Genomic DNA, 27,976 nt, shown 5'->3' on the forward strand with positions numbered 1-27,976 from the left:
AATCTCAGCATGACTGAAAACCGACATTAAGAAACTTTACTCTTATCAGTGTTCACATTATTTAAATGATGTCATTTTTTATTTACAGGTTGCATTGCTGACAGAGATTTCATACCTGGTATTTCTATACTGGATAATATCATTGGTGCTATAAAAAAAAGTTACAAAGTAATCCTAATTCTAACAGATCACTTTGTATCTAGTAATTGGTGTCAGTACGAGGCAGATCGAGCCGTTATTAAATCATTTAATCTAGATTCAGAGGAGAATAATGGAGTTATACCAATTGTGTTAGAAGAATGTTCAATTCCTGAGAAAATCGACCATCTTAACTTCATAGATATGACGATAAAAAGGGATTTCGTGCAGGAAATTATGAGATTAAAGAAGGGTGTGTTGCCCGTGGACATATAAAACTCCTTTACATAAAAGTCTATGACCGATTATTCATGATTTGAACTTATTAAAACTGATGAGAAAATGCAATAAAATAATCAATGTTTGTTTGTAAAACTTATTTTTAACCAATGATTGAAAACCTAACTTTTAATTAATAAACCGTACAGAATTGAGTCTTTTTTTTATATGTTTAAATTGTAACATATTTCACCAGGTCGGGACATTTTACAGCTAGAACTATACGGTATGGGTATTGCTCATTGTTGAAGGCCGTACGGAGACCTGTGGTTGTTTTAAACCATTAGTCCATTTACCAATTACCGATTTGATTCTGTTATTACACACTTTTTAAACAAATTACTTCCCTTTATCAATCGTGGACTGGTTCCATACCGGACAAACTTGGCTTTTGGCAATGCAAAGCATGATGAATTCAAAGTGATGTATCGGCGGTTTGACTAATTTTTCATGAAAAATAATTTCGGATGTCAAAAGTATTTAGCTAAACAACTAATAAATGTAATTATATGATTTGAAAACCATAAAGATTACTCACATTAGCTCTCCATTGTAAATAATGATAAATGTACTAGTCCAATCGAATTGTGAAACAATTGCTCAGATTGTGGTAAAAACATCAAACTTTGCAGAGTGTTAGTTGAGGTCATAACTAACATTTTTAGCTATGGACCCAATTCAGAAAATCAAAATGGCGGCTCTAGGCGGCCATTTTGAAATCATGTCCAAAAAAATAATAAAAATAATTAGAAAAAATATGAAAAATATGTATCTTTACCAATTTTGATTAACTTTCGTATTTCTTATGACAAAAAATATCAACTGAGTTTTTAGTGGCCATCTTGAATGGTGGCCATTTTGGAAACGTAAATTTCCAATATATCATTATTCGCTATCCTAAATTGTTTTTTGAATTAATACTAAGTTTTATTTGCATTTACAACTAGTTTTGCTAATCATTTATTTATGACTGTTAATATAGGATATATTCACCTAGTGCTCAATAATCCATGCGTTACATAATGTAATCATGGACAACAAATAAATGTATGTAAAGAAATGCGTAAATTTTTTTAATACCAGTTAATAAGCATATAGGGCTTAGTTACATTTTTACCACCAAAAAATGTGTATAAACAATATGAGTTATGGCCACTGTATGTTGATAAGGAAAACTGCGTAGCTATTAAAATCACTGAAGCGGGAAAAAAATAGACTGGACAGAATTCCGTAACGCGAAGAGAAAACAGGTGAGGATTTACAATGCCAGGCAAATACAAAAAGAGCAAACATAGACATTTGAGCTGGTAATCAATCATTTGTTGTAAGCATACAACTGTTCCAAGTTGATGAAGGCCATATATATGGCGAAACACAAGGTAAAAGGTATTAATCCTTCAAGGCAAATCTTAAGATCAAAATATATTTTGTCAGGAAAAACAAAAAAAGTCTAAGATGAGTCACGGATTGAAAAAAAAAACAGAAAAATAACCAGCCACAGTTGTGGTGAATCAACAAGAACAATGACTGCAGAGTGTTTTGTTTTTCTTTCTTTTTGATGAGGTGTCTGACGATCATTCATCATGAAGCACCGACAATTATGATCGACAATTGTGTACGTTACTGTCACTTGAACTACTAACCATTGTTCTTTTAGCCAGACTCAGTGCTGGAGATTAATATTTCAGGAGCAGATAACATGCTAAATGTTTGTTAAAACTGCACGACAAGACAATTAGACAGAATTCGAGACACAGAAAGGAAGTGTTATCTGTTATCTGTTATCCATGGAATGGGCCTCGCCAAAATGATAGAAAACAGTGACGGTTCACAGTCTGGAATTGTTTTAATATTTGAAATTGATGATATCTGTAAATTGTACAGTAAATGATCTTAGTAAATATGAGTTGTCATGAAAAGAATGATTAATACAACACTTCTAAAAATTGAAAACTAGCTGCCATAGATGATTTGCAAGCACACATGAATGGTTGCGTCGTTCTCCGGATTCTCAACGAATATGTTTGGGAAGTTCTGAAACAGGCCATGTCTTTTAGTCGTGATGGCGAAGGCCTCTTCATAGTCAAAGTAACTAGAATAGTTTGAAGAGTTAGGCTTGCTACTATATATATAAAAAAAAAATACAGGGACATTCAATGTAGGCTTTCAAAATGAATCAGTTCCACAATCTTTGAGACATCTTACTCTCTATCTGAGGACTGATAAGTTGCAGTTGTATCCTTTTGACTATGAGTTGCACAATTGAACTATTATAGCTAAGAAATGGTATGTTTGTCTGCCACTCAATGATATAACTGAACTGTGTCGCGATGTTTAGCCATCATGTATCATTCTTACTGAGGAAATTTATGTCTGTTGAACTGATTCGTGTCAACAGCGTTTACTGAGTGTCCCTGTAAAGTTATTTTTAGTATCAAAGCATATATATTTTGCCTGCTATGGCTATGATGATGCCTTTATTTTTATCCTTTTATTATGAGGTTTGTTTTAGAGCGTCACGTATACCTTTGTTGAAAATCAAGAGAACTAATTTATATTGCTTGTATGCTTGCTAAGGCAGCTACATTCCAATTTTGTTAACAACGTTGTATCAGTTCTTCCTTCCATGATAATTCCAAGTTGTTCCAGACGTTAACTGTACAATTTAGCTTGATCTGCAAGCTTGGAAATTAGTAATATACCTCTTCCAGACTGTGTGCCATCGATGTATTTTATTATTTTGGAAAGCAGAGCTCCAAGGATAAAAGATTCCTAGCTTTCTTTCTGTGTCTTGTACTCTCTGATTTGCTATGTTGTCAAGTTTTGTCAATCATCAAGCAGGACATTAGTGAGTTGACATCTTCAGCTCTTACTTTGGCTAGGGGAATATGTCGCGTAGTACAGGTGCACAGTCATGCCCTTTTTTTGTCGATTTGAAAATGTCGATGTATCATGGAGATCTTCAGATACATCACCACAGAAAAAAATACATTGCTGTCATTGATTTTGTTGATCCAGTATCACTTTAAAGTGTCTGGTTCCTTATTGTTCTCTTTCAATTGGCAACTTATCTAGTATGTTTTCCCTTTTACTGATGAAATATTTTGGGATCTGAACATTTGTTTGACTTGATTTGTGCCATTATGCCTTGTGATTCTGGAGTGCTTCTGCAGTTCCATAGCCCTCATTCAACTGTTTCGAATTGAGCGAAAGAAAAAGCATTCAAAACCCATCATCTTCATATGTTTGCATCAAAAGAGTGATTGCAAGCTCAAATGTCTATGTCTGTTCCATTTGTATCTGCTTGGCATTGCTAACCCTCACATGTCCTTTCTTTCCGTTTTACACATTCCTTTCTAGTCTAATCGCCCATAATGTTCTTCTGATATCTGGCCCCAGGGTTTTCGAAATCTACAATTTTGATCTTTTCCAACAAAAACTTTCGGTCATAAATTATATCATATATACGTAATTTCTGTTTTAAAAAGTTACTTAGGCAAACATGTAAGTAACACTGAAAAATTCTGATACTGATATCTTTATTTTGTAAATATGTGCATGCCTAATCTGACTTCTTTGTGATTATCAAAAATAGATTAGTAAAAAATATATGAATGCAAACGGTGAATTAATACGATTAGCGAATAATGATATATTAAAAAATCATGTTTACAAAATGGCCATCATTCAAGATGGCTACCCAAAAAAAAATCAATACATATGAGTTCTCAGATGACAGGCCTTGTCATCTGTGATGAATATACCATATGACTATATAACAACTTCCTGCAATAAGCGCTCAACTTATACATGTTATAAGTCAAAGTGAACACGGTTACTAAGGAAATGCAAATGTGTAAAGGCAGTATTAAGTAGTATTACGATATGTAAATGTTGATGACAATGTGATCGAATTTGATCGACAGAGTGTGGTTTGGCAAAACATGTACATTTCATTTATTGTAAGATATTTCTAACGTCAATTAAAAACATTTGAGTAATTGATGTTCTTTTAACATTACTTGCATGATATGAAATTCATTATGTCTGCAATTAAGGTTTTTGAAAGTTGTCTCAAATGAACAATATCAACAAAACGAATTATCCTGTAATCAGACAATTATTATAAACAACAGGATTACACATATTTTATTGCTTTATTTGTACTTGTAAAATAAAATTCTCCTGTTATTCTATGTTGAACAAGCGGTGGAACGAATATTGCTTTTATGATCGTCTTCGTAGTCCGCGTTTTAATGCTGTTAAACCCGATACGAAAGAGAAGACTAACTCGGGGAGGGGGGTATGCTCACTTTTTTCCTGTTTATATAGCTTAAACAAAAACATTTGTATATCTTCGACAATGAATTATTTTATTTTTATCGAAAAATGACTAAATTTTTTCGCTTAAAAAATCAAGATTTTTCAGATGGCCACCATTCAATATGGGTAATGTTTCCAAAACTTTTGTTCAACAAGACAATTGAAATCAGCACTGTTGTTCTATTTACCAGGTTTCATGTCAATATCTTCTCTAATATCATTTTCATGATTTTTTTTTTTATTAATCTACAGAGATCAAACGGCCGCCATTTTAAAATGGCCGCCTCGTCCACAAATTTCGACTTTCAGAGAGGGTTCATAGCTTAAAATGTTGTCCATAACATATACTACTACTATGCAAAATTTCATGCTTTCACCACAATCTGAGCAATTTTGTCAAAAATCTGCACAAATCGACTGGACTATACCTCATAAGGGAGACAACTAAAAAAAGGATCTCTCATTACAGTGTCAATAACGGGAATTGGCAAATAGCATATAACACATAATAACAAATTTTGCCCAACGAAAGAACTGAGATCAAACGAACTTCACGTTGATTAAATAAAAATAGAAATAATGTAAGGAAAAGGATAAATCATGTAAGGATTAGAGAAATATATATATTTGTAGTAAACTGGACATTAACTTTGATAATTTTATGAAACAATCTAAATATACTAGTGTGTTTGACTCTTTTCCATCGACAATTTAATTAAGGGTAACAATAATGTTGAAACTTTTGTCGAATACGCCCTAAATTAATGGTAATAACATCTAAATGTCTGATTGTGTCATGACCACGGAGAGGGCATTTAGTTTTACCCCTGTCCTTCTGCACGTGCATACGTCTGTACGTCAGTACGTCCCAAAGTTGGTTTCATTTCTCTCACTTTGAATTATTTTGTCTCACCCAAATGTTATGAAACTTATACACAATGCGTATTACCACAAAATACAGTTCAAATTTGAGTTTTGGTGGTGACACTTTTACTGTCTAGAGTTGTGCCCCTATATAAATTGAAAAATTGCTGAATATTTGTATTCCTTTATCTTATTATAGTTTGCCTCAACCAAATGTTATGAAACTTATACACAGTAATTATTACCACAAAACTAGGATCAAGTACGTCAAATTTGGGTAGCATGACTAGCATCACTTATACCGTTCTTCAGTTATGTCTCTTTATAACGTTATATGAAATGCAAGCGGGGCATCATATTTGTACCAGGGACACATTCCCTATTTATCTTTCGTGTTGTTTTTTTATAAAGTCGAGAGAAGAATTTTAACCAAAGTTTTCATCGAAAACCAGTACAGATAATTGTTATATTTTTAAACAGTCCAAATGAAAGTATTATTTATTCAAGTTGTATAAAATTATTCGATACAAATTGTATCTATCCGCAATATATCTCATTTATTCAACAGCTATCGATCAACCTTACACTTATTAAATACTACAATAGAAAAACAAAGGATATAGCCTTTTTTCAATGACGCAAACCCCTTTTTATACGACCGCAAAAAAAATTTTTTTTTGGATCGTATAATGGTATGGTGTTGTCGTCTGCGTCGTCTGCGTCGTCGGCGTCGTCGTCGTCCGAAGACACATTGGTTTCCGGACAATAACTTTAGTTTAATTTAAAACATCTTTATGCTTTTTTTTAGATGGTTCAATACCACTAAAGGAAGCCTGGGATTAATTTTGGGGATGAATGCCCCAACCGTTTAGGAATTAGGGGCCCAAAAGGAGCCCAAAACAAGCATTTTTCTAGTTTCAGGATAATAATTTGTGTATAGATACTTCTATTGCTCTGAAATTGTACCACAATGTTAAATACCACAAGTAGAAGATTGGGATTCTTTTAATGGGTTATGGGGCAAAAAATTTAGGAATTAAGGAGCAAAAAGGGGCCCAAAACCAGTATTTTTCTAGATTCCAGACAATAACTAGTGTGTAAGGGTATGGATCTCTCTGAAATTGTACCACAATGTGCCGTATAACAAAGGGAAGAATGGGATTGTGAGTTTGGGGTTAATAGCCCCAGACATGTAGGTGTTAGGGGCCAAAAAGGGGCCAAAAAGAAGCATTTTTCTAGTTTCAGACAATAACTTGTGTTTAAGTGTATGGATCTCGCTGAAATTGCACTACAAGGTTCCATACTACAAAGGAAAGGCTGGCACTCAGTTTTGAGGTTATTGCTCCAAAGGGGGGTTTCAATAAGTTGGGGGGGTTACAATTTTTTAAGGGGATGCATATATTTTTTTCTCTTCAAATTTAAAATTTTTGAAAAGTTTTAAAGATGAAATCTTCAATTTCACACTGACAGTAACGAGCAATAGATTTGCAAAGATTTTTACCACATTTATTTTGTGTCAGAAACCTTTATTAGGTCAAAAATTTGACCACAATCCAAAATCAGACAGTATCAATCTTGAATGTTGTGTCCATACTTGCCAAACTGTTCAGGGTTCGACCTCTGCGGTCGTATAAAGCTGCGACATGCGGAGCATCTGGTTAACTCTTTCATTTTTTTTTCTCGATAACTCAAGATTTGAACTTATAATGAAAACTCAATGAACTACTTATATTTTGTTTTAGAAAACATGTTGTATTAGGGCATTTTGAACAACTTTATCAACAGGGCAAACAAGATCACACAGTCACGTCCAATTTTATGTAAATTATCATTGAATTCATAATCACATGTTTGGAGACTGCCTAGAACCTTTATCTATTTCAATTCTCTCGTTTTGAACCTCTCTTCCGGTATCCACAGAAAGTATCAAATTGATTAACTGTAAAATACGGTTGAAATATTTGACACTGGGCGTACGAAATCAGCAAGACTTTTTAAAGTTTTGTAGGCTAAAATTAGATGGAAATGTGTACTGCTATCCGCGAGCCATGATACTTTAGGGTGTTTTGAGTTAACAGTACTTCAATACATTGATTATATATAGACATGTAAATATAATGTGTATAATGACTCCTTCACAGTACATAAACATTTAATACATTTGTAACTCAAATAATCAATTACGTAATATGTTTTAAAAAAATATAACACAATGAATCGATAAGATAGGATATTTATAGTATTTGATTTTCTGAAATTTGGTGTACGACCTTCAACATGTATATACATTCATACTTATATCGTTCGGATCTTTCTTATCTGTTTTAAAGTTTTGGTCAGACTTCAATGTTAACCGTTGAACCAGAGTATGGTCATTGGTAAGTAAATAATGCAAAATGGTGTTATTGAAATAGTAACATTTAACTTATAATTTTATAAAGAATATATATGAACAGAAAGACTTTATAGAGGATTCTTTTCTAAGTGAACAGGGTGCCGGACGACTGTTTTGGTACAACAAGTAATTTTTATTTTCGGAACAAAGCTTTAAATTGTAATGCTTTAACAAAAATCAATGCAACTGCTTTCGTTACTATTGATATTTGTAATAAAAACTGACATATAATGACTGAAGGTGGAACCCCTTTTAAGTAATGTGTTTTAACATGCACTAAGAACCAATACATAAATTCTGCTGACTTACTTTCATTTTGATTATCAGAAATATTTATGAATATGCATAATGTTTTCTTGTACACTTAAGGCTACATAAAGTATTTGCGTTCATTCAATATTCAATAATTATAAATTGAAAAAAATCGAATGTTTACTTCAAATGTGTGTTAAGTAATTTTGTTTCTAATCGTTTTGAAAAGGCGGGCGATTTCACCTCAAGAAAAGATATTCATATATGTTAAAAACTAGTCATATGTAATTCTACTTATAATGTCTTGTTATTTGCTTTTTTATATTTTCCCTTTTGTAATTTCCCTTTTTATAATTCTTACCCAAATATGATAAGAAATATCCACAAGACATCTAGAGGACAATAAACAACTACAATCACAAACATAAAAAAAAAAGATTTATGGTATGCTTGTCGATCTGACAACACTCCACCAGATACCTAATGGCGTAGACGGTTAGCGATCATAGGTCATCGTACGGCTTTCAGTATTGAGCAACACCCATTATGCATAGCAAGCTATGAAATTTTCCGAAATGACGAGTGTTAAACAGTTAAAACGGGAACACTGAAGGTTTCATTTATGTACAAAACAACAAACGCAAAACAGATATGAACTGCATAAAATTGTAGTCGCTATAATCTCACAGGTTCAATATAGGTGTACTGCCCATTGAGATGAATACAGTTATGTATGCTAACTGCAAGAGTGGTTTGGGTGTGAAATGTTAGTTATGTCTACCTTTATCTCCATGGCATAGAAATGACATTTTGATGAACATACAAAGTCACATTCAGGAGGATGCTTTCATTAATAAAGGCAACAGTAGTATACTGCTGTTCAAAAGTCATAATTCGATTTAGTAAAAACAAAACTGGGTGTAACAATCTAAACCCAAGGGAATACACCAACTGTAAGAGGAAATTAACGACACTTCTATCAGATGCAAAGTAGATGAGAAAGTGCAGTTATGCATTCTTATTACTGGTAAACTTTCCAAAAGGTATACACGTAGGTAACTGTTGCTAAGTGGAAATTTTTAGTCTTTTCCCAGCATGCCAACGAATGCCAGTAGCAAAAAAAGAGGGACGAAAGATACCAGAGGGATAGTCAAACTTATAAATCGAAAATAATCTGACAACACCATGGCTAAAAATGAAAAGGACAAACAGAAAAACAACAGTTCACATGACACAACATAGAAAACTAAAGAATAAGCAACACGACCCCCACTACCAACTAGGGGTAATATCAGGTACTCTGGAAGGGTGAGCAGATCCTGCTCCACATGTGGCACCCGTCGTGTTGCTTATGAGAAATCCGGTAAATAGTCTAATTCGTAGGCCACATTTATGAAAAGGAAGGGTATTGTAGTTACGACCTAAGGAACATATCCGATATCATTTGTGAAACGGTTATTCCATAACGGTCAACCAACTCGTGATGGCGTCCTTAAAATTTACGAAGAGATGATTTCAACTTCACCATTTGGAACTCTTAATTTAATAGCTTCCTTGTGAGCAACAACCCTCTATCAAGAAAATCATGATAGGAAATGCAAGCACGGGACTATCGGTTTAATTGGGAGATATATACCCCGTATGCAGGTGCTGCTGGAATGTTGCTACTTAGAAATAAAAACTTCACAATTGGAAAGCTGAAATCATCTCTTTTGTCATAAAGTTTTGTTTTCAAATGACCCTCATTGTCAATTTCTAGATGTAAGTCAAGATATGAGGCCGACTTAACTGTATCTGTTGTACCCTTTATCTCTAGTTCAATGGGATAGATGCGTGCGACATACTCACAAAATTTTGAATTATTTAGTGAAAGAACATCTTCTATATAGGGGGAAGTAGAGTTAAAGGATATTGTTAACTTCTTATCTTTCTTCCTAAGAAGTTCCTGTATGAAGTCGGCCTCATAATAATAAAGAAACAAGTCGGCAAGAAGAGGGTCACAATTCGTTCCCATTGGAATGCCGATAGCCTGTTGAAAAAATGTCCTCCAAACGTAACAAATATGTTGTCAATTAAAAAATCAAGCTTTTTCATCATGTCAGTTTCAGAAATTTTTTTGTTTAAATCAGAGTGATCCTTTACAAAGTAGGATTTATCCCTTCCTAAGACAAGATACTTGTATCTTCGTTGGCCATTCTTTTTTATGAAACAAAGCAATACCAACTCTTTCAATGTGTCTTTTAGTTTGGAATGTGGAATACTTGTATAAAGTGAAGAAAAGTCAAATGTTGTAAAACTATTACAAGATGAAAGAGAATTAGACTGTTTTTACTCTAAAAGATCTTTGGAATTGTTAAGTATTCACATCTGATTCACGCCACCTCTAGAATAGGCAGTTTCACAATAACGTTGAAGTCCGTCTTTGATTGCTGATAAAATAGATGTTAATAATTTAGAAAGAGGTTTCGTGGAGCACATGGAAGACCCAGCAATATACCGTTGTTTGTAAGGACATATGCCGTTTAGGTGCCCAATACAGTGATGGAAAATACAGTTCATCATCTTTGGTGGAAATTCCAAAGGAACATAGAAAATCATTTGATAATTTCACCATGGTCCACCTGTTTTGTTGAATCTGCACCCCTGAAAAGTCAATAGTCAGCAATCAACTTGTCGAATGTATTTACGCATATATGTTTATATGTTTATTACATCACATTTAAAGATTATTGATTTGTTAAAAGTTAAATACAATTATTTAGGAGAATAAAGAAAAAGAAGAAAGAGTGAAGGCTGTCCTCTTCCTTGTAATCTTTTTTCATCAATAAATATGACTGAAGAGGAAATTACGCCTGGATTGATAGGACTGAACTTAAATATTATCCATGCTTTAGATATGCATATGATTGAGGATGCAAAGCATAATATCTACAAGTTGATTGAAAAAGAACATCCCACTCTTATGAATGTTCACAAAAACATGGTTGCATTATTCAAAATGAAAATTCCAAGAGAAAGACGAGAGGCTAGACTTGAGTTAGAACAAATAGTAGAAGAATTCCCCGATCATCTTAATGCTTTGGCAGATTTAGAGCACATCTATAGAGAATTACACAGAATTACAGACGCCGAAAATTGTCGTAAAACTATTGACCGCAATCTAAATGGAAAAACGCAGAATACTCTCCAAAATAAGAGAATATGTTTGCTTGAGCAAGGGTATGCAATATTGATTGAGCGAACGCTGATCAATGAAAGCACAATTGAACTGAGAATTACGGACTTGCATAAGATGCTTGATACTGAGTACGAAAGAAGCGAAGGTAAGAGGAGAGAATGTTTAGAACGCAGTCTTCACCATCAAATGCAAGTTTTACGCAATGTACAAAACGCAAATGAAGATGAGAAAGTAGATGGTCATATACTCCGGAAGGGTTCTAGTCTTCAAAAATTTCAAATGGCAGATGAATTATCCACAAATCCCTTACCCCACGTAGTTTGGATTTTTTACTTTGCAAAAGCATTAAATCAATATTATGACTCTTTAGAATATATTTCCAAATTAACAGATGGTATGAAAGATGAGATGAGAGCAGTGACATTAAAGGCCATTGACAAATTTTGGTTCATAACTCAACAACCTGTCAATGAAGACATGGACACATTTGTAGCAAGATCTTATGCATACATAGGACAAATATTAATGAAACGAAAGAGTCTCATTGATTCATATTCTACTATTCCTGAATTGCTGAAAATTCCAGAACTCCAGAAGATATTGAACGATCCTCTTCAAGCCTCCAAAATAGCATATGAACTTATGCCTGATGATGTAACAGTACTTAATAGATATGGCAGAACCCTATGGAACTGTGTACTCCAAACGGACAGCATGGAAAATAAACTTCTACAACTTTATAAATCTGAGGAAATTCTTTCTGTATCTATCGACAAAGATGCACAAAGAAACTGGTTTGCCTATTCTTCAAGAATGATTGTGAGAAAAGATATTGCTAGCTTTGAAAAAGAAGATAAAATTGTCGAAGAATACTTAAAGAAAGCAAAATCAGATGGACATGCCTGCTTCAAATCGAAAACCACACGAAAAGATATGACTGTACTGGCAGAAGTGTGTCAGAAACTAGCAAAGTTTCCCAATACAAACGAGTGTGGCCCTGAGTTTGTACGCGATCCTGACTATTTACACCAATCGTTAGACTATCTGTTTTATTCTACATACTTAGGCGATCCTCCAGAATATCACTGGACTCAAAGAACAGCCTCATGTCTTTTTGATCTTGGCGAGTATGACCAAGCTATTGAATGGCAGAGAAAAGCCTGGTTTCTCTCCAAAATAACTTTTTCGTACGCTTTTGATACGTTGTGTATATATATGCTTACCATTTTTGAGAGAAAAACTTTATCGGGGAAACTTGATCATCCCATTTTCAGAGAATTTTTATATATTTTGATATATGGTGAAAATAAGTACAAGGATATAACAAGAAATCTTGAAGGATTGTACAAAAACAGGAAAACAGAAATGCTTCAGTTTTTAAAAGAAGTTATGAAACTTGACCCAATTAGGACAGACGAGAAAAGAATACTTGAAAAATGTTTGGACGTTTTCATTACATTATCGAATAATCAAAGTAATCTCAGTCATGAATTTATGCAGCTGAAGTCTAAACTCCAAGAAATTGTTCCTGAAAAAGAAATGGAGTATGTATTGTCCGAAATATTTAAGAACCCATCTGTAAAGCCACTTGAGACTGGATCGAAAGCCTTATCAACGTCTTTCAAGTATGATTTCTTTGTATCTCATAGCCATTTAGATGGTAGTTGGGTTGACAACATTCTTCTCCGACATTTAGAGAGCAAGTTTGATGAGGGCGACGTTGCTTTTAGAGGTATTTCTTTTTGTATATCATTCAAAATACGTATCCTTTCGCGTCAGTTTTAATACAGATTAGTAGAAAGACCATTTACAAGCGAATCTTGCTGAATGCAAAATTTTACATATCGTAGAATTTTAATATACATCATTTTTATTACTAGTAGTAGAAATAATAGTTTAACGGCCAATTCAAAATTGTATTTCTTCGTCACACTGATGTTTCAAATATGTCAACTCATATAATCCGATGTGTTTGTGGATGGGAGTGGCAATGGGCGTAGGGTGTGTTAATGCGCTTGAAAAATTATGCATATCTTATACATATCAAATGCATTTTGGTCTATTGAATAATTAGATATAAGAATATTTGGTATGAGTGCCAATGATACAACTCTCCATCCATGTCATAATTTGTAAAAGTAAATCGTTATAGGTCAAAGAACGGTCTTCAATACGGAGCTTAAGTATATATGTGCTTATAATTATAGATTATCGTTGATCATCTCAACGGGACTGATTTTCTTGCTTGAGCCGGTACAGCGATAGAAAGAAAACGATCGATTTGAGATGACCAATGATAATCTGTATATCGCTTTTTTACCTATGGCGACGGTGTTAATTGCATTGACAACAGCATGTGCGCCCTTAGTTTATATTGACAAATATAAGTTTCAGTCTACTGTGCTGAGAATAAACTGATCATAGTTACCAGGACTAAATTTAGTATATACGCCAGACGCGCGTTTTGTCTACAAAAGACTCATCAGTGACGCTCGAGAAAGGAAATTATCAGTTAGTAAGATCAAAGGAAAATTTTGTAAAAATTCGATAATAATTGTGATATTAACTCCTAGCTTTGAATACCATTTTGGTTAATTCGATTGGTACAAATGATGACTATAAGAGTCAGGTAAACTACTCTCGTGATATATTTTCTAGTAAATCGGGGGAATTGGCAATTAACTAAACCTTTTTTGTTATGTAAAAAACTAAAACAGTATTTTATGAATTTCAGGTTGCATTGCTGATAGGGATTTTACACCTGGCATTTCTGTCCTAAACAATATTTTAGAGGCCATTCGTGAAAGTAATAAGGTGATTCTCATAATATCTAAAAGTTTTGTGTCCAGTAACTGGTGCCAGTATGAAGCAGATCAAGCAGTCATTCGATCTCTGAAATCTAAAGCTGACAACTGCGTTATTCCAGTTCTCTTAGAAGATTGCGACATACCAGATAAAATTGCACATTTGAATTATGTAAATTTATCAACAAAGACCGATTTCAGACGAGAAGTTGGACGATTGAAATTGGCCCTACTGCCAGACGACAAATAGATTACATTTACATGTTTAGTAGATCTGTTTGATTTGGAAAAAAGTTATGAGTGTTTTTAAAATACTTACTCCTCCGGGTGCGGGAATTTCTCGCTACATTGAAGACCTGTTGGTGATCTTCTGCTGTTGTTTTTTTTTTTTTCAATGGTCGGGTTGTTGTCTCTTTGGCACATTCCCCATTTCCATTCTCAATTTTATTACTAAATTATAATGTTTTTCTTACAAATTATGCTAGTTATAGATATAAATAATACAATAGGTAGGTTCTTCTAAATAGGGATCGACCGGGATCAAAGTCACGATATTCCCGTTCTTGCATTTCCTATCATGATTGTTGCTCACAAGGAAAAAGTAAAATCACAAAAATACTGAAGCTATTAAATCAAGAGTTCCAAATGGTGAAGTTGAAATCATCTCTTCGTAAATTTTACGGACGCCATCACGAGTTGGTTTGTCCTTTATAGAATAACCGTTTCACAAATGATATCGGATATGTTCCTTAAGTCGTAACTACAATCCCCTTCCCTTTCATAAATGTGACCTACCGAATTAGACTATTTACCGGATTTGTTATCTCATAAGCAACACGACGGGTGTTACATGTGAAGCAGGATCTGCTTACCCTTCCGGAGCACCCGAGAACACCCCTAGTTTTTGATGGGGTTCGTGTTGTTTATTCTTTAGTTTTCTATGTTGTGGTATGTGTACTATTGTTTGTCTGTTTGTCCTTTTCATTTTAGCAGTGTCGTTGTCAGTTTATTTTCGGTTTATGAGTTTGACTGTCCCTCTGGTATCTTTCGTCCCTCTTTTATGTACAATCAAAACCCTGGTTTTAAATTTTTCAAATAAAGTCGCAAAAATAAAGGGAAAACCCAAGTTTAAATTCGCAGCAGATTTGAGACAATCACAAGTCAGGAATGTGTAGCATTCAGCATGTGTTTTTGTAATACAAATTATGTGCTTTTTAAATATAAATTATGACTTGGATAGAGTGTTGTCTCATAAGGCACTCATTCCTCTTATATCTAAATCAGGCATGGGGTAATGCAGATTTGTAATTGTAATGCATGATAATGAATTATATCTGTTGTCAAGTAATTGCATGTAATGTGTGATGCAGCATTTTTTGCATTTCTTGTAATTGTAATTTAATGTATTACTGTTTTCAACTACATGTTGTTGGAGATTTCTTGATTAACTAAGAAAATAATCATTTGAATATAATTCTTCTATTTTCTTAAAAAAAACGAGTGATATTCGAAAAGCATCATTGTAAAAGTTTTCCATTGTTCAAATTGTTGTCAAAAGTTAAATGAACATCTTGTCATAATTAAATAACTAACAATTGAACATTGTCATAAAACACTAATGACTTTGTTTTATATCTAACCTTTTCACCATTTTGACAAAGATCATAAGCTATATGTTTCTGATATAATTAGGAAAGAAATTCTGAGTAACTATCTAATTTTTTTTAAACAATAAAAAAACATTGCATGACTTTTTTTTAAATTTAAAAAAGGTAAAGTTAATATTAAGTTAAATATATAATTTAATAATTTTCGAGAAATTTAAGATAGAAAAGCAAGAAAAAGAAAAAAACATTATCAGGACTCTAAGTCTACTCCTTTACGATTAATTAACTTATAACGATACTCCTTGTTTGCACTTGACATTTCAAGTTTAAATAGTATTATCACATTATTACATGGCATTTTTCATATCACATGTATTATCAGCCCTAGGTTCAATATCAGCCCAAGAGCCGCACGGCTCGATGGCTGATATTGACCGAGGGCTGATAATACATGCGATATGAAAAATGACATGTTATGATCTTTCTATCATATGCTTCAACAGTAGAGAAAAATAACAGATTCATATATTGATCCTTTTACGTGGTTCCCGAAGTTTAAAGAGTAAAAAAGTTCACGGCCGTCGGGCCCAAAATTTGATACATTAAATATGAAACCTTTTTATCATATGCCTCAGAGAGAGAGAAAAAAAAACATTTTAATATGGACGAATCGGCAAAAAAATAATTCAACAATATACCTAATGATCATTGTTTGGAAAAGTCAACTTTTTAAAGAAACTTTCTAAATTATGTTTCAGAAAAACTTAAAAAATGCACATATTAAATAATTTGTTTGTTTTTTTTTATTTTTTATTTTTTTATTATTTTAAACAATATACTTTCCAGTATTCGAATAATTGTTTTGTACACTACTTTGTAATGTTTTTCACTGAAAACGTAGCATTGAGGTGTATTTTCCGGAATTGGCCGAGTATTACCGGAATGCCATGTGATAACGTTACGGAAAGGCATGTGATAACAATCGAAGCATGTGATAAACTTTTCATATCAGCCCGCTAAGCACCAATTCGAAAAATATGGAATTTACGTCAATTTAATGCTATTATCATACGGTTAAAGTTATATGTTATTTAGTCTATGTATATGATAAATGGATTTATTGCATAATCTTAAATCTATATATATATTCTGAGTTCATGCACTTCGTGTTTCAATTTTCTGATAAATTAAATGAACCCTTACAATCGCCATTTATCTGTAAAAGGCCTATTAGCGGTGATAGAAGTAATCCAGCAGGTGCATAGATAGCATGTTTGAGTTGTTGACTACTTGAGTTAGACAAGTAAGTACCTTAACCGTTTGTTTAGTTTGTGTGTTCTTTATATTCATTTTAAATTGATTTACAACACAACACCTACAACAATTATGATATAGACTTTCATGATTTAGACAAGTTTGAACATATCATACAAGGCAGACTATTCCAATTTTTTGTTGTACATGGATTTTTAGAAATTGTTTTCTCGTATATATTCTATTAATCAGGTTATTCTTTCCTTCAGTTTTGTTCTTTTGTACGTGCTTTGTTGTTTATTACGGTTATCTCATGTTGTCCCTTGTTGATCCATTTGATTTGGAACAAATCACATTCTTTCAAAAACATTGAAATACATGAAATTCTTAACCGTAACTACATGAAAGTTTGTTTCATGGGCGTATTTATATAATGTGATTCTCGATTTCCCCCATTGAACAAGATAATTACTTTGTAAAAATATTAATAATAGGTATTAACCATTCTGATAAAAAGCGAGAGGGAAAAATACACTCTTATCAACTCAGAAGTAATCATGGCTGTCAAATATCGAATTATATTTGTGTTAAAATTAAAGCTGTACTTTCTTATTAGATTTTTTATAATATTAAAATATATTATATAATAGATTAAAGGCTATGACACTATCATTCAATTTGAATTCTATCTTATTTTAAAGATTTATACCTTTAAATAAATGAATGATTGTATCAGTTTATTTAGGTTAAAGGTACACTAAGTATATATTATTTCGGTTGTTGGAGTTTGTTTCGTTGTCGAATAGTTCGTTTTATGTATGTCTCTGTTTGAAAGTTTGAAATAATTGTGAGGAAATATTCATAAAATCCATTGATTAACGTGAACATGGCTGCGGTCCATGTTTTCTGTGTTGGATGATTAAATCATATAGCTTTCTATATTTTAAACCCTAACACATAAATTAGGGATGTTCGCTGCTAGGTATTATTATTTGATACACATATTGATAAAATTTACTGTTTGCAATAGCATTAATTGTTCTAAATAATGAGGATGTTATTATCCCAAACATAAAAACATAGCCGTATTTGACACAACTTTTTTCAACTTTTGATCTTCAGTGCTGTACAACTTTGTACTTTTTTTCACTGTTTATCTTTTATATCTGGGCGTCACTGGTGAGTCTTGTGGGACGAGGCGCGTTTTTGGCGTATTGAATTTTAAACCTGATGCTTTTTGTTATCCATTAATCATGTGTTTCTTTGTCTAATACGTTCTCATATTTATTTGTATTGTAGTCCTATTATATTATGTTGTCATTTCAATGTTATATTTAACATTGCCATTAAAGTGCGCGGTTTGACATGCCACAAAACCAGGTTCAACCCACCATTTTTTCCTTTAAAAATGTCCTGTACCAAGTCAGGAATATGGCCATTGTTATATTATTGTTCGTTTCTGTGTGTGTTACATTTTAACGTGGCGTCGTTTGTTTTCTCTTATTTTTTAGTGTAATTTCACATTGCAATAAGACATGTCACTGTACTTGTCTATCCCAAATTGATGTATTTGGTTTTTATGTTATATTTGTTACTCTCGTGGACTTTTGTCTAATGCTTGGTCCGTTTTTCTGTGTGTTACATTTAAGTATTGTGTCGTTGTTCTCCTCTTATATTTAATGCGTTAAATTGAACATTGACTCAATCAACATGACAACTGTTACTTAGTAATATAGAACATATGCGTCAGCGTGTGTTTTCGTCTAGAAAATGTATAAACAGATAAGAAAACTCATCATCTAAAACTATCAGAATGCTAAAATTTACCAATGTTTCAGTTTGATGGTTCGAAATGTTTAATTGATTCCAAAAATCTACAAATTTACTCATTGCTCGAAAAATAGAATCGATAAGGAGACTCTACTTATACATATATTAGCTATATCCTTAAATGGCGATTTTGTCGTTTTGCCTTTTAAGTAAATATCTTGCTGCTGGAAACATATCGGAATAAGTCCAGAGAGAACCCATCTTTTAATAACTGATGATGTTTTATACCAAATAACATAGCTTATATGTTAGTTCTCCTCTGGATTTTTTTCTTACTTCAAGTATTTTTATGCAATTTTAGATTTGTAAAAAGAACAGTGTACAAAATGGATCCTGTTTTATTAGAATAAGGGGAGACCAATACAGATGTTGACTTTAGTCCTGGTTTAATACAATTAAATCTTAATATAATGACTGCTCTTGATATGCATGTGATTCAAGATGCAAAGCAAAATATTGAAACGCTTTTAAGAAAAGAACATCCGATTGTTAAAAACGTTCAGAAAAATATTATTGCTATTCTGAAGACTAAAATACCGAGAGAACGACAGGAAGGTAGAGTTGATCTTGAAAACATTCTGCAGAATTCCCCCAGAAATTTAAACGTACTAGCCGATTTGGAGTATCTTTACAAGGAGCTAGATCGATCCAAAGATGCTGAGGTTTGCAAACAAACAATTCGTGAAATAATGTCAGGAACCGCAAAGAATGACATTCATTGCAAGCAAATATGTTTGCTAGAACAAGGATATGAAATTTTGATAGAGCGAACATTAATCAACCAAAGTACAGTGGAATTGAGGATAGCCGATTTACACAAAATTCTTAGCACAGAACTTAAAAGAAGTCAGGGAAGGAGAAAAGAGTGTTTCGACAGAGGACTTCATCACCAAATGCAGGTCCTACGTAATGTCCGAAATGCAAACGAAGACGAGGTACAGGACGGACATCTAGTTCGAAAAGGGTCTAGTCTTCAAAAATTTAAATTAGCTGAGACGTTAGATGCATCTTTACCAAACATACTATGGAATTACTACTATGCAAAAGCATTAAATCAGTATCATGATTCTTTGGAAACCGTTCTCAAATACAATTATCCTACAAAAGAAGCAATGACGCAATGTAAAAAACATAAAGACAAATTGGAACAGGTTTCATTAGATGACTTAACAGACGAAATGAAAAACATCACATTGAAAGCAGTTGAAAAATATTGGATGATATCTCAAATTAAAATAAACGGTGATGTCATAGCAAGAACATTTGTCGCAAGGTCTTATGCTTACATCGGACAAATATTGATAAAACCTATACGTAGGGATATGGTGTTATCGACCGAACACTCTTTTAGCTTAAATTCGAATACAATCTTCAAACGTTTAACAGATAACCCACTTACGTCTGCAGAACGTGCTTATGAGCTTAAACCAGATGATGCTACTGTTTTAACTAGATATAGAAGGGCTCTTTGGAATAAATCAATGTCTGTTAATGACACCAAGGAAAAACAAGTATTACTTCAGAAAGCGGATGAAATTCTTACACGTTCAACTGATACAAAAGACACTGGAAATTGGTTTGCATTCTCAACTAGAATGCTTGTGAGAAAACAAATGTCCGAAATTCTCGGTAAAACAAATAATGACTTAGCTGAAAAATATTTGCAGAAGGCAAAAGAAGACGGCGAAGTCATGTTCAAATCTCAAAATACACGAAAAGATATAACCCTTTTAGCTGAAATTTGTCAGAAACTTGCAAAGTTTCCCGACTCTTATAAGTACGGACGTAAGTTTGTACACAAACATGGTCATTTACATCAAGCTTTAGACTATCTTTTCTACGCGTCTTATTTGGGGGATCGTCCTGATTTTCACTTTGCTAATAGAAAAGCTTCATGTCTTTTCGACCTTGGTGAATATGCTCGTGCCATTGAATGGCAGAATAAAGCATGGTTGCTTTTTTCACCTTCAACCCAGAAGTCGTTTAACTTAATTTGCAGTTATATGGTGTCAATGTTCGAGGATGATTTGCAAATACCGTTTGATCAGCTCAAAAGAGAATTTTTATACGCTCTTGTATATGGCAAAACAAAATACCAGAATATAACATGGAGCATTGAAAATCTGTATAAGAAAAACCAGAACGGACTTCTGAAACTGCTTACAGCAATTATCGTTGACACGAAAACAACACTACGGGCGACAGAACAGGACATTCTTACCGAATGCCTTCAAATTTGGACAAATATTGCAGACACATATTATTTAGGAGAGTATTCAACATTAAAAATAGTTTTGAATGATGTAATACCACGACAAGAAAATGAGTATGTACTCTCAGAAATATTTAATCAAACATCTTTGAAACCTGTAACTGCAGGTAGAAAGGCATGCTCCAGAGATTACGAGTATGACTTTTTCATATCTCACAGTCATAAAGATGAAGACTGGGTGACAAACATTCTACTCCGATATTTGGAGAGCCAGTTTGATGAGCAAGACGTAGCATTTAAAGGTAATTTAGTATTAAGTCAAATGAACTCATCATAGATACCATGATTGATTATTCACGCCAGACGCGCGTGTCGTCTACAAAAGACTCAGCAGTGACGTCACAGTGACGCTCGAATACAAAAATGTTAAAAAAGCCAAATAAAGTAAGAAGTTGAAGAGCATTGAGGACCAAAATTTCCTAAAAGTTTTGTCAAATACAGCTCAAGTAATCTAATCCTGAGGTAAAAAAGCCTTAGTATTTCAAAAATTCAAAGATTAGTTATCAGTTAATTTATAATTACTAGTATAAACATAGTAATGATAACTCAAGTAAACACAGAAGTGTTGACTACTCGACTGGTAATACCCTCGGGGATTCAAAACTCCACCAGCAGTAGTATCAACCCAGTGGTTGTAAATAAACTCATCATAGATACTAGGATTGAAATTTTATATTTACGCCAGACGCACATTTCGTCTACAAAAGACTCATCAGTGACGCTCGAATAAAAAAATCTTAAAAAAGCAACGCAACCAACTACAGATTTGCCGATTGAGAAATTCAAATTATGTTCTGTCAAAGGACAAAAGCTATAGATTTTTGTCTTTTTTCTTCATTAATTGTTATTTGAAACAGTCTCTATTTTCGATTTGATCTAATGACCTTCTATTAAAGAGGGAAATATAGAAATTAGGGTTAAAGTAAATTAATGAATAAATAGTCCTTTACAATTGAAGGACATTGCAATATTTAAGGTTTGGCCAGTGTTACTGACTGAACCAATATGTAAATACTTGAACTTTAATACTCATACTTCAAGTGAACCTTCAATTTTTTTTTAATTTTTTTTTGTGTTTAAAATTTTAAAATAAATGGATTTAAGGCTTGTATAACATATCCATAAAATGAACAAAGCTGGCAATTTAAGGCAACGACACTTGATACATTTTGTACATGTAAACTTTTTACGTAACACTAGAATTTAGTTAATTACAATGTAAATTAATCCAAAATATTTCTTGAAAAAACAATTCAGAAGTTAGAAACCAATGACAGACAAAAAGAAAAAAAAAGTTTAGTTATATCAGACTGACAAGAATTCGAAACCCGGGATAAAACAAAATTTATAGTACGTGTACTAACAGATAACATAGATACATCTTTTCACTAATTATAAGTAAATGGATATTTTCTAACTAAATCAATTGTTGTCAGACCTATTTTTTCAAATGAATCTTCGAGAACAAAAACCTAATACTGAAGAAAGACGACATATGTCTGGTGTGAAAGATTCGTTTTGTTTGTACTCTTATCTTTTACTACATGCATTTTTTTCCATTGTAGGTTGCATTGCTGACAGAGACTTTATTCCAGGTAATTCTATACTGGATAATATCATTGATGCTATCAAAAAAAGTTACAAAGTCATTCTTATTCTAACGGATCACTTCGTGACCAGTAATTGGTGTCAATACGAGGCAGACCAAGCCATTATTAAATCGTTGAATCTAGATTCAAATGTCACAAACTGTTCCAATTATGTTAGAAAAGTGTTCAATTCCTGAGAAAATCAACAACCTAAACTTTATTGATATGACAATAAAGAGGGATTTCGTGCACGAAATGATGAGATTAAAGAAAGTTTTGTTGCCCGGAGAAAACTGACAATTCGCAGACATATTTGATAACTCGAGAACTTCTTACAATGGAAATGCATTGAATAAACCATGTTTTGTTTTAGACAAAGTTAAACAACTGAATGTCTTTGGAGTGGTTATTTAGTTGGATATATCCAAATCTAAAAATCTTTGTCTAATCTAATTGTGCAGTGAATAAAACTATTTTAAAGTGTGTTCAATCGATTCTCTAAGAGTTGAATCCGATCAGTTCCTCTTTTAACCTCCATGATAAAACCCAATAGTTATGTGATCCTTAATCCCATCCTTCTGTGTATCAGAATCGAAAGTTTTTGGAAGACAATTTGAATATCTCTTTTTTTATTTAATGAAACTTATACAGTTAAGAGATATTGGTAAATGAAAGAAACCGATTAATTTTGGATAAACAGTTTGAAGGTCAAGGTTTCTGTAATATAAAAGAAAAAATGGGGAAAATGGTATCGGGATTGTTACACGAGTTTGTTTTGATTGATTGAAATGAAACTTGTAACCGGGTCCTTCATTTAGGCATAACCAATTTTGTTCGTTCCTTGCATTGAAATACAAATAATGAGATGCGAAATACTTCTTGCAATCCCCAAGTATATATAGGTTCGACCACTGCATCGAGTGTGATACGATATTTATCCTCTCGAGACACTTAACTTTTCAAATTTAAAACGCTAGGCTCGCCGATCGTTTAAAATATTTAGAATTTAACTGTCGATAGTGGATAAATATCGTATTACACGAGATTCGGTGATGGAATCTGTTTCTGTAATGATTTTATATCAATATGTAGGCAAACTTATTCCTTCTTTTAGAATGATCTGCAAAAATATGTGTTTTATCTATGTGACGTCATCAGGCATGGTCTCCTTTTTTCATGCAGTCACAATAGGAAATGCAGAGAAAAGCAAGACCATTCGACGTCATAATCGGATTTTAACCAATGAAGAACTTAGATCAAACGAACCACACGTTGAATAATTTTTTTTATACAATGGGGGAGACAAGGATAAATTGACGAAGAATTAGAGAAATATATATATTGTGCTTTCCATACGTGTCTTTTCATACATTGTGCAGAACTTTTACAGGTGAATAATAAGCAAGTTTATGTGTACTTAATAGAGTATAAGTATTTTCAACTCGATCGTAGTTTATAATGTTTTCTCAGTTAATGCGCATTTCGGGTAGGTATAGGTGTCAGACCACCAATTACTCCCTCCAATTTAGAACGTATGTAAAAGTAGTCCTACTTTGACACAAAATAGTGCTTTTGATGTCATTGTTTACTTAAACTACCCAACAAATTTGCAGAAATGAAACTTTTGGTGAAAGGGAAACATATTTAGACCATTTTGAGCCAAAATTCACTTGTCTATGAGTTTGCATTAAAAATTCAGGATTAATGCGCTACATAGTACACTAATTTAAGATTTCCAGAAAACCGGGAGTTATTTTGATAGTACCTGTCTTTTCAAAATCAGAAATTTGTTACAAGACTTTAAACATTGGTTGAAAATTGGCATGTAGGAAGGTGATACATGTACGATTCAGGATATACCTGGTTTTCTTGAAGTTAAACTTAAGGTAAAATATTTAGAAAGCTGTGAAAATTGCAAAATTTGGTTGAACAGATAGGGATTTTTAATTGGTGGTCTGACACCTTTAAGGGAAATGCGGTGAAACCCCAAATTCAGAAAACAATTGATTTTTTGTACTTAACTGATCATATGAAGTGATAGTAGTCACATTTCAATCTTTTTGGTGGCAAAAAGTCACATATTGCAAATTTAGAGCCTTAGACCTGAATTTGTGCTATTTTTAGCTTTTCCCACCCTGACAATATGCTTTCACATAAAAAAAAATGTCCCAAATTGTTATAAATGCACAGCAAGATGTTTCTGTGGTATTAACATTAAAACATGGTTATTTTACCACCAAAAAAGTTCTTGTCATGAAGATTTAATGAAATTATTTGATTTTTATCCCTTATATCATTGCGTCATAGCATGTATTTGGCAGATAACATAGCCTGATGTAAACATTGCAAAAACTCACAAAAATCCCATTTATTATCTCAAATGAAAGTTTTATGCCTTAAGTTGTATCAACTGATAGAAAATAAAAACAGTTAAATGACCATGACTGCACTTTTGATCATTTAATAGTCCCATTTCTTACACCAGGTGTAAAAAAGGGGGGTCAATATTCCTTGACTCTTCAATACCTTGAATTTTTTACTTAACCCATTGTAAAAATTGTGGAAAGTCTTTTAAGAAGTAGAACAAACAAGAAAAAAATCAACAAAACTGATCTTGATATTGAAAGTTTATGTTCCTGTAGTCCAAAATGAAATTTTCAAGTATTTTCTATCAAAGTCATACATTACAGTCAGTTTAAATTGAGCTGTGAAATTTGTAATATAAGTCACTTTATGCTCAGATAGGATGTTTCTGACTTCAAATTGACTAAGGATTAAGAATAAAGCAAAGCAAAGATTTCTGAGCAACTTTTTTGGCTCTTTAAGGAAAATGCGGTGAAACCCCAAATTCAGAAAACAATTGATTTTTTGTACTTAACTGATCATATGAAGTGATAGTAGTCACATTTCAATCTTTTTGGTGGCAAAAAGTCACATATTGCAAATTTAGAGCCTTAGACCTGAATTTGTGCTATTTTTAGCTTTTCCCACCCTGACAATATGCTTTCACATAAAAAAAAATGTCCCAAATTGTTATAAATGCACAGCAAGATGTTTCTGTGGTATTAACATTAATACATGGTTATTTTACCACCAAAAAAGTTCTTGTCATCAAGATTTAATGAAATTATTTGATTTTTATCCCTTATATCATTGCGTCATATCATGTATTTGGCAGATAACATAGCCTGATGTAAACATTGCAAAAACTCACAAAAATCCCATTTATTATCTCAAATGAAAGTTTTATGCCTTAAGTTGTATCAACTGATAGAAAATAAAAACAGTTAAATGACCATGACTGCACTTTTGATCATTTAATAGTCCCATTTCTTACACCAGGTGTAAAAAAGGGGGGTCAATATTCCTTGACTCTTCAATACCTTGAATTTTTTACTTAACCCATTGTAAAAATTGTGGAAAGTCTTTTAAGAAGTAGAACAAACAAGAAAAAAATCAACAAAACTGATCTTGATATTGAAAGTTTATGTTCCTGTAGTCCAAAATGAAATTTTCAAGTATTTTCTATCAAAGTCATACATTACAGTCAGTTTAAATTGAGCTGTGAAATTTGTAATATAAGTCACATTATGCTCAGATAGGATGTTTCTGACTTCAAATTGACTAAGGATTAAGAATAAAGCAAAGCAAAGATTTCTGAGCAACTTTTTTGGCTCTTTAAGGGAAATGCGGTGAAACCCCAAATTCAGAAAACAATTGATTTTTTGTACTTAACTGATCATATGGAGTGATAGTAGTCACATTTCAATCTTTTTGGTGGCAAAAAGTCACATATTGCAAATTTAGAGCCTTAGACCTGAATTTGTGCTATTTTTAGCTTTTCCCACCCTGACAATATGCTTTCACATAAAAAAAAATGTCCCAAATTGTTATAAATGCACAGCAAGATGTTTCTGTGGTATTAACATTAAAACATGGTTATTTTACCACCAAAAAAGTTCTTGTCATCAAGATTTAATGAAATTATTTGATTTTTATCCCTTATATCATTGCGTCATAGCATGTATTTGGCAGATAACATAGCCTGATGTAAACATTGCAAAAACTCACAAAAATCCCATTTATTATCTCAAATGAAAGTTTTATGCCTTAAGTTGTATCAACTGATAGAAAATAAAAACAGTTAAATGACCATGACTGCACTTTTGATCATTTAATAGTCCCATTTCTTACACCAGGTGTAAAAAAGGGGGGTCAATATTCCTTGACTCTTCAATACCTTGAATTTTTTACTTAACCCATTGTAAAAATTGTGGAAAGTCTTTTAAGAAGTAGAACAAACAAGAAAAAAATCAACAAAACTGATCTTGATATTGAAAGTTTATGTTCCTGTAGTCCAAAATGAAATTTTCAAGTATTTTCTATCAAAGTCATACATTACAGTCAGTTTAAATTGAGCTGTGAAATTTGTAATATAAGTCACATTATGCTCAGATAGGATGTTTCTGACTTCAAATTGACTAAGGATTAAGAATAAAGCAAAGCAAAGATTTCTGAGCAACTTTTTTGGCTCTTTAAGGGAAATGCGGTGAAACCCCAAATTCAGAAAACAATTGATTTTTTGTACTTAACTGATCATATGAAGTGATAGTAGTCACATTTCAATCTTTTTGGTGGCAAAAAGTCACATATTGCAAATTTAGAGCCTTAGACCTGAATTTGTGCTATTTTTAGCTTTTCCCACCCTGACAATATGCTTTCACATAAAAAAATGTCCCAAATTGTTATAAATGCACAGCAAGATGTTTCTGTGGTATTAACATTAAAACATGGTTATTTTACCACCAAAAAAGTTCTTGTCATCAAGATTTAATGAAATTATTTGATTTTTATCCCTTATATCATTGCGTCATAGCATGTATTTGGCAGATAACATAGCCTGATGTAAACATTGCAAAAACTCACAAAAATCCCATTTATTATCTCAAATGAAAGTTTTATGCCTTAAGTTGTATCAACTGATAGAAAATAAAAACAGTTAAATGACCATGACTGCACTTTTGATCATTTAATAGTCCCATTTCTTACACCAGGTGTAAAAAAGGGGGGTCAATATTCCTTGACTCTTCAATACCTTGAATTTTTTACTTAACCCATTGTAAAAATTGTGGAAAGTCTTTTAAGAAGTAGAACAAACAAGAAAAAAATCAACAAAACTGATCTTGATATT

At 32.7% G+C, this 27,976-nt stretch overlaps 1 long non-coding RNA gene across 2 annotated transcripts; it reads left to right on the plus strand.

Moving 5' to 3' along the window:
* Positions 1–7,854: 7,854 nt before the first annotated feature.
* LOC143064050 (uncharacterized) lies at positions 7,855–23,270 on the plus strand. 2 transcript variants are annotated; one of them, XR_012975172.1, is made up of 5 exons: positions 7,855–7,982; positions 11,014–13,161; positions 14,164–17,143; positions 19,226–21,438; positions 22,762–23,270. It is a non-coding gene; the product is annotated as an uncharacterized LOC143064050 (long non-coding RNA). The 2 variants fall into 2 exon arrangements; XR_012975173.1 differs by lacking the exon at positions 11,014–13,161.
* Positions 23,271–27,976: the final 4,706 nt, after the last annotated feature.

This window comes from Mytilus galloprovincialis, chromosome 2 (genome assembly GCF_965363235.1).
Source record: "Mytilus galloprovincialis chromosome 2, xbMytGall1.hap1.1, whole genome shotgun sequence".
Classification (NCBI taxonomy): Eukaryota; Metazoa; Mollusca; class Bivalvia; order Mytilida; family Mytilidae; genus Mytilus; species Mytilus galloprovincialis.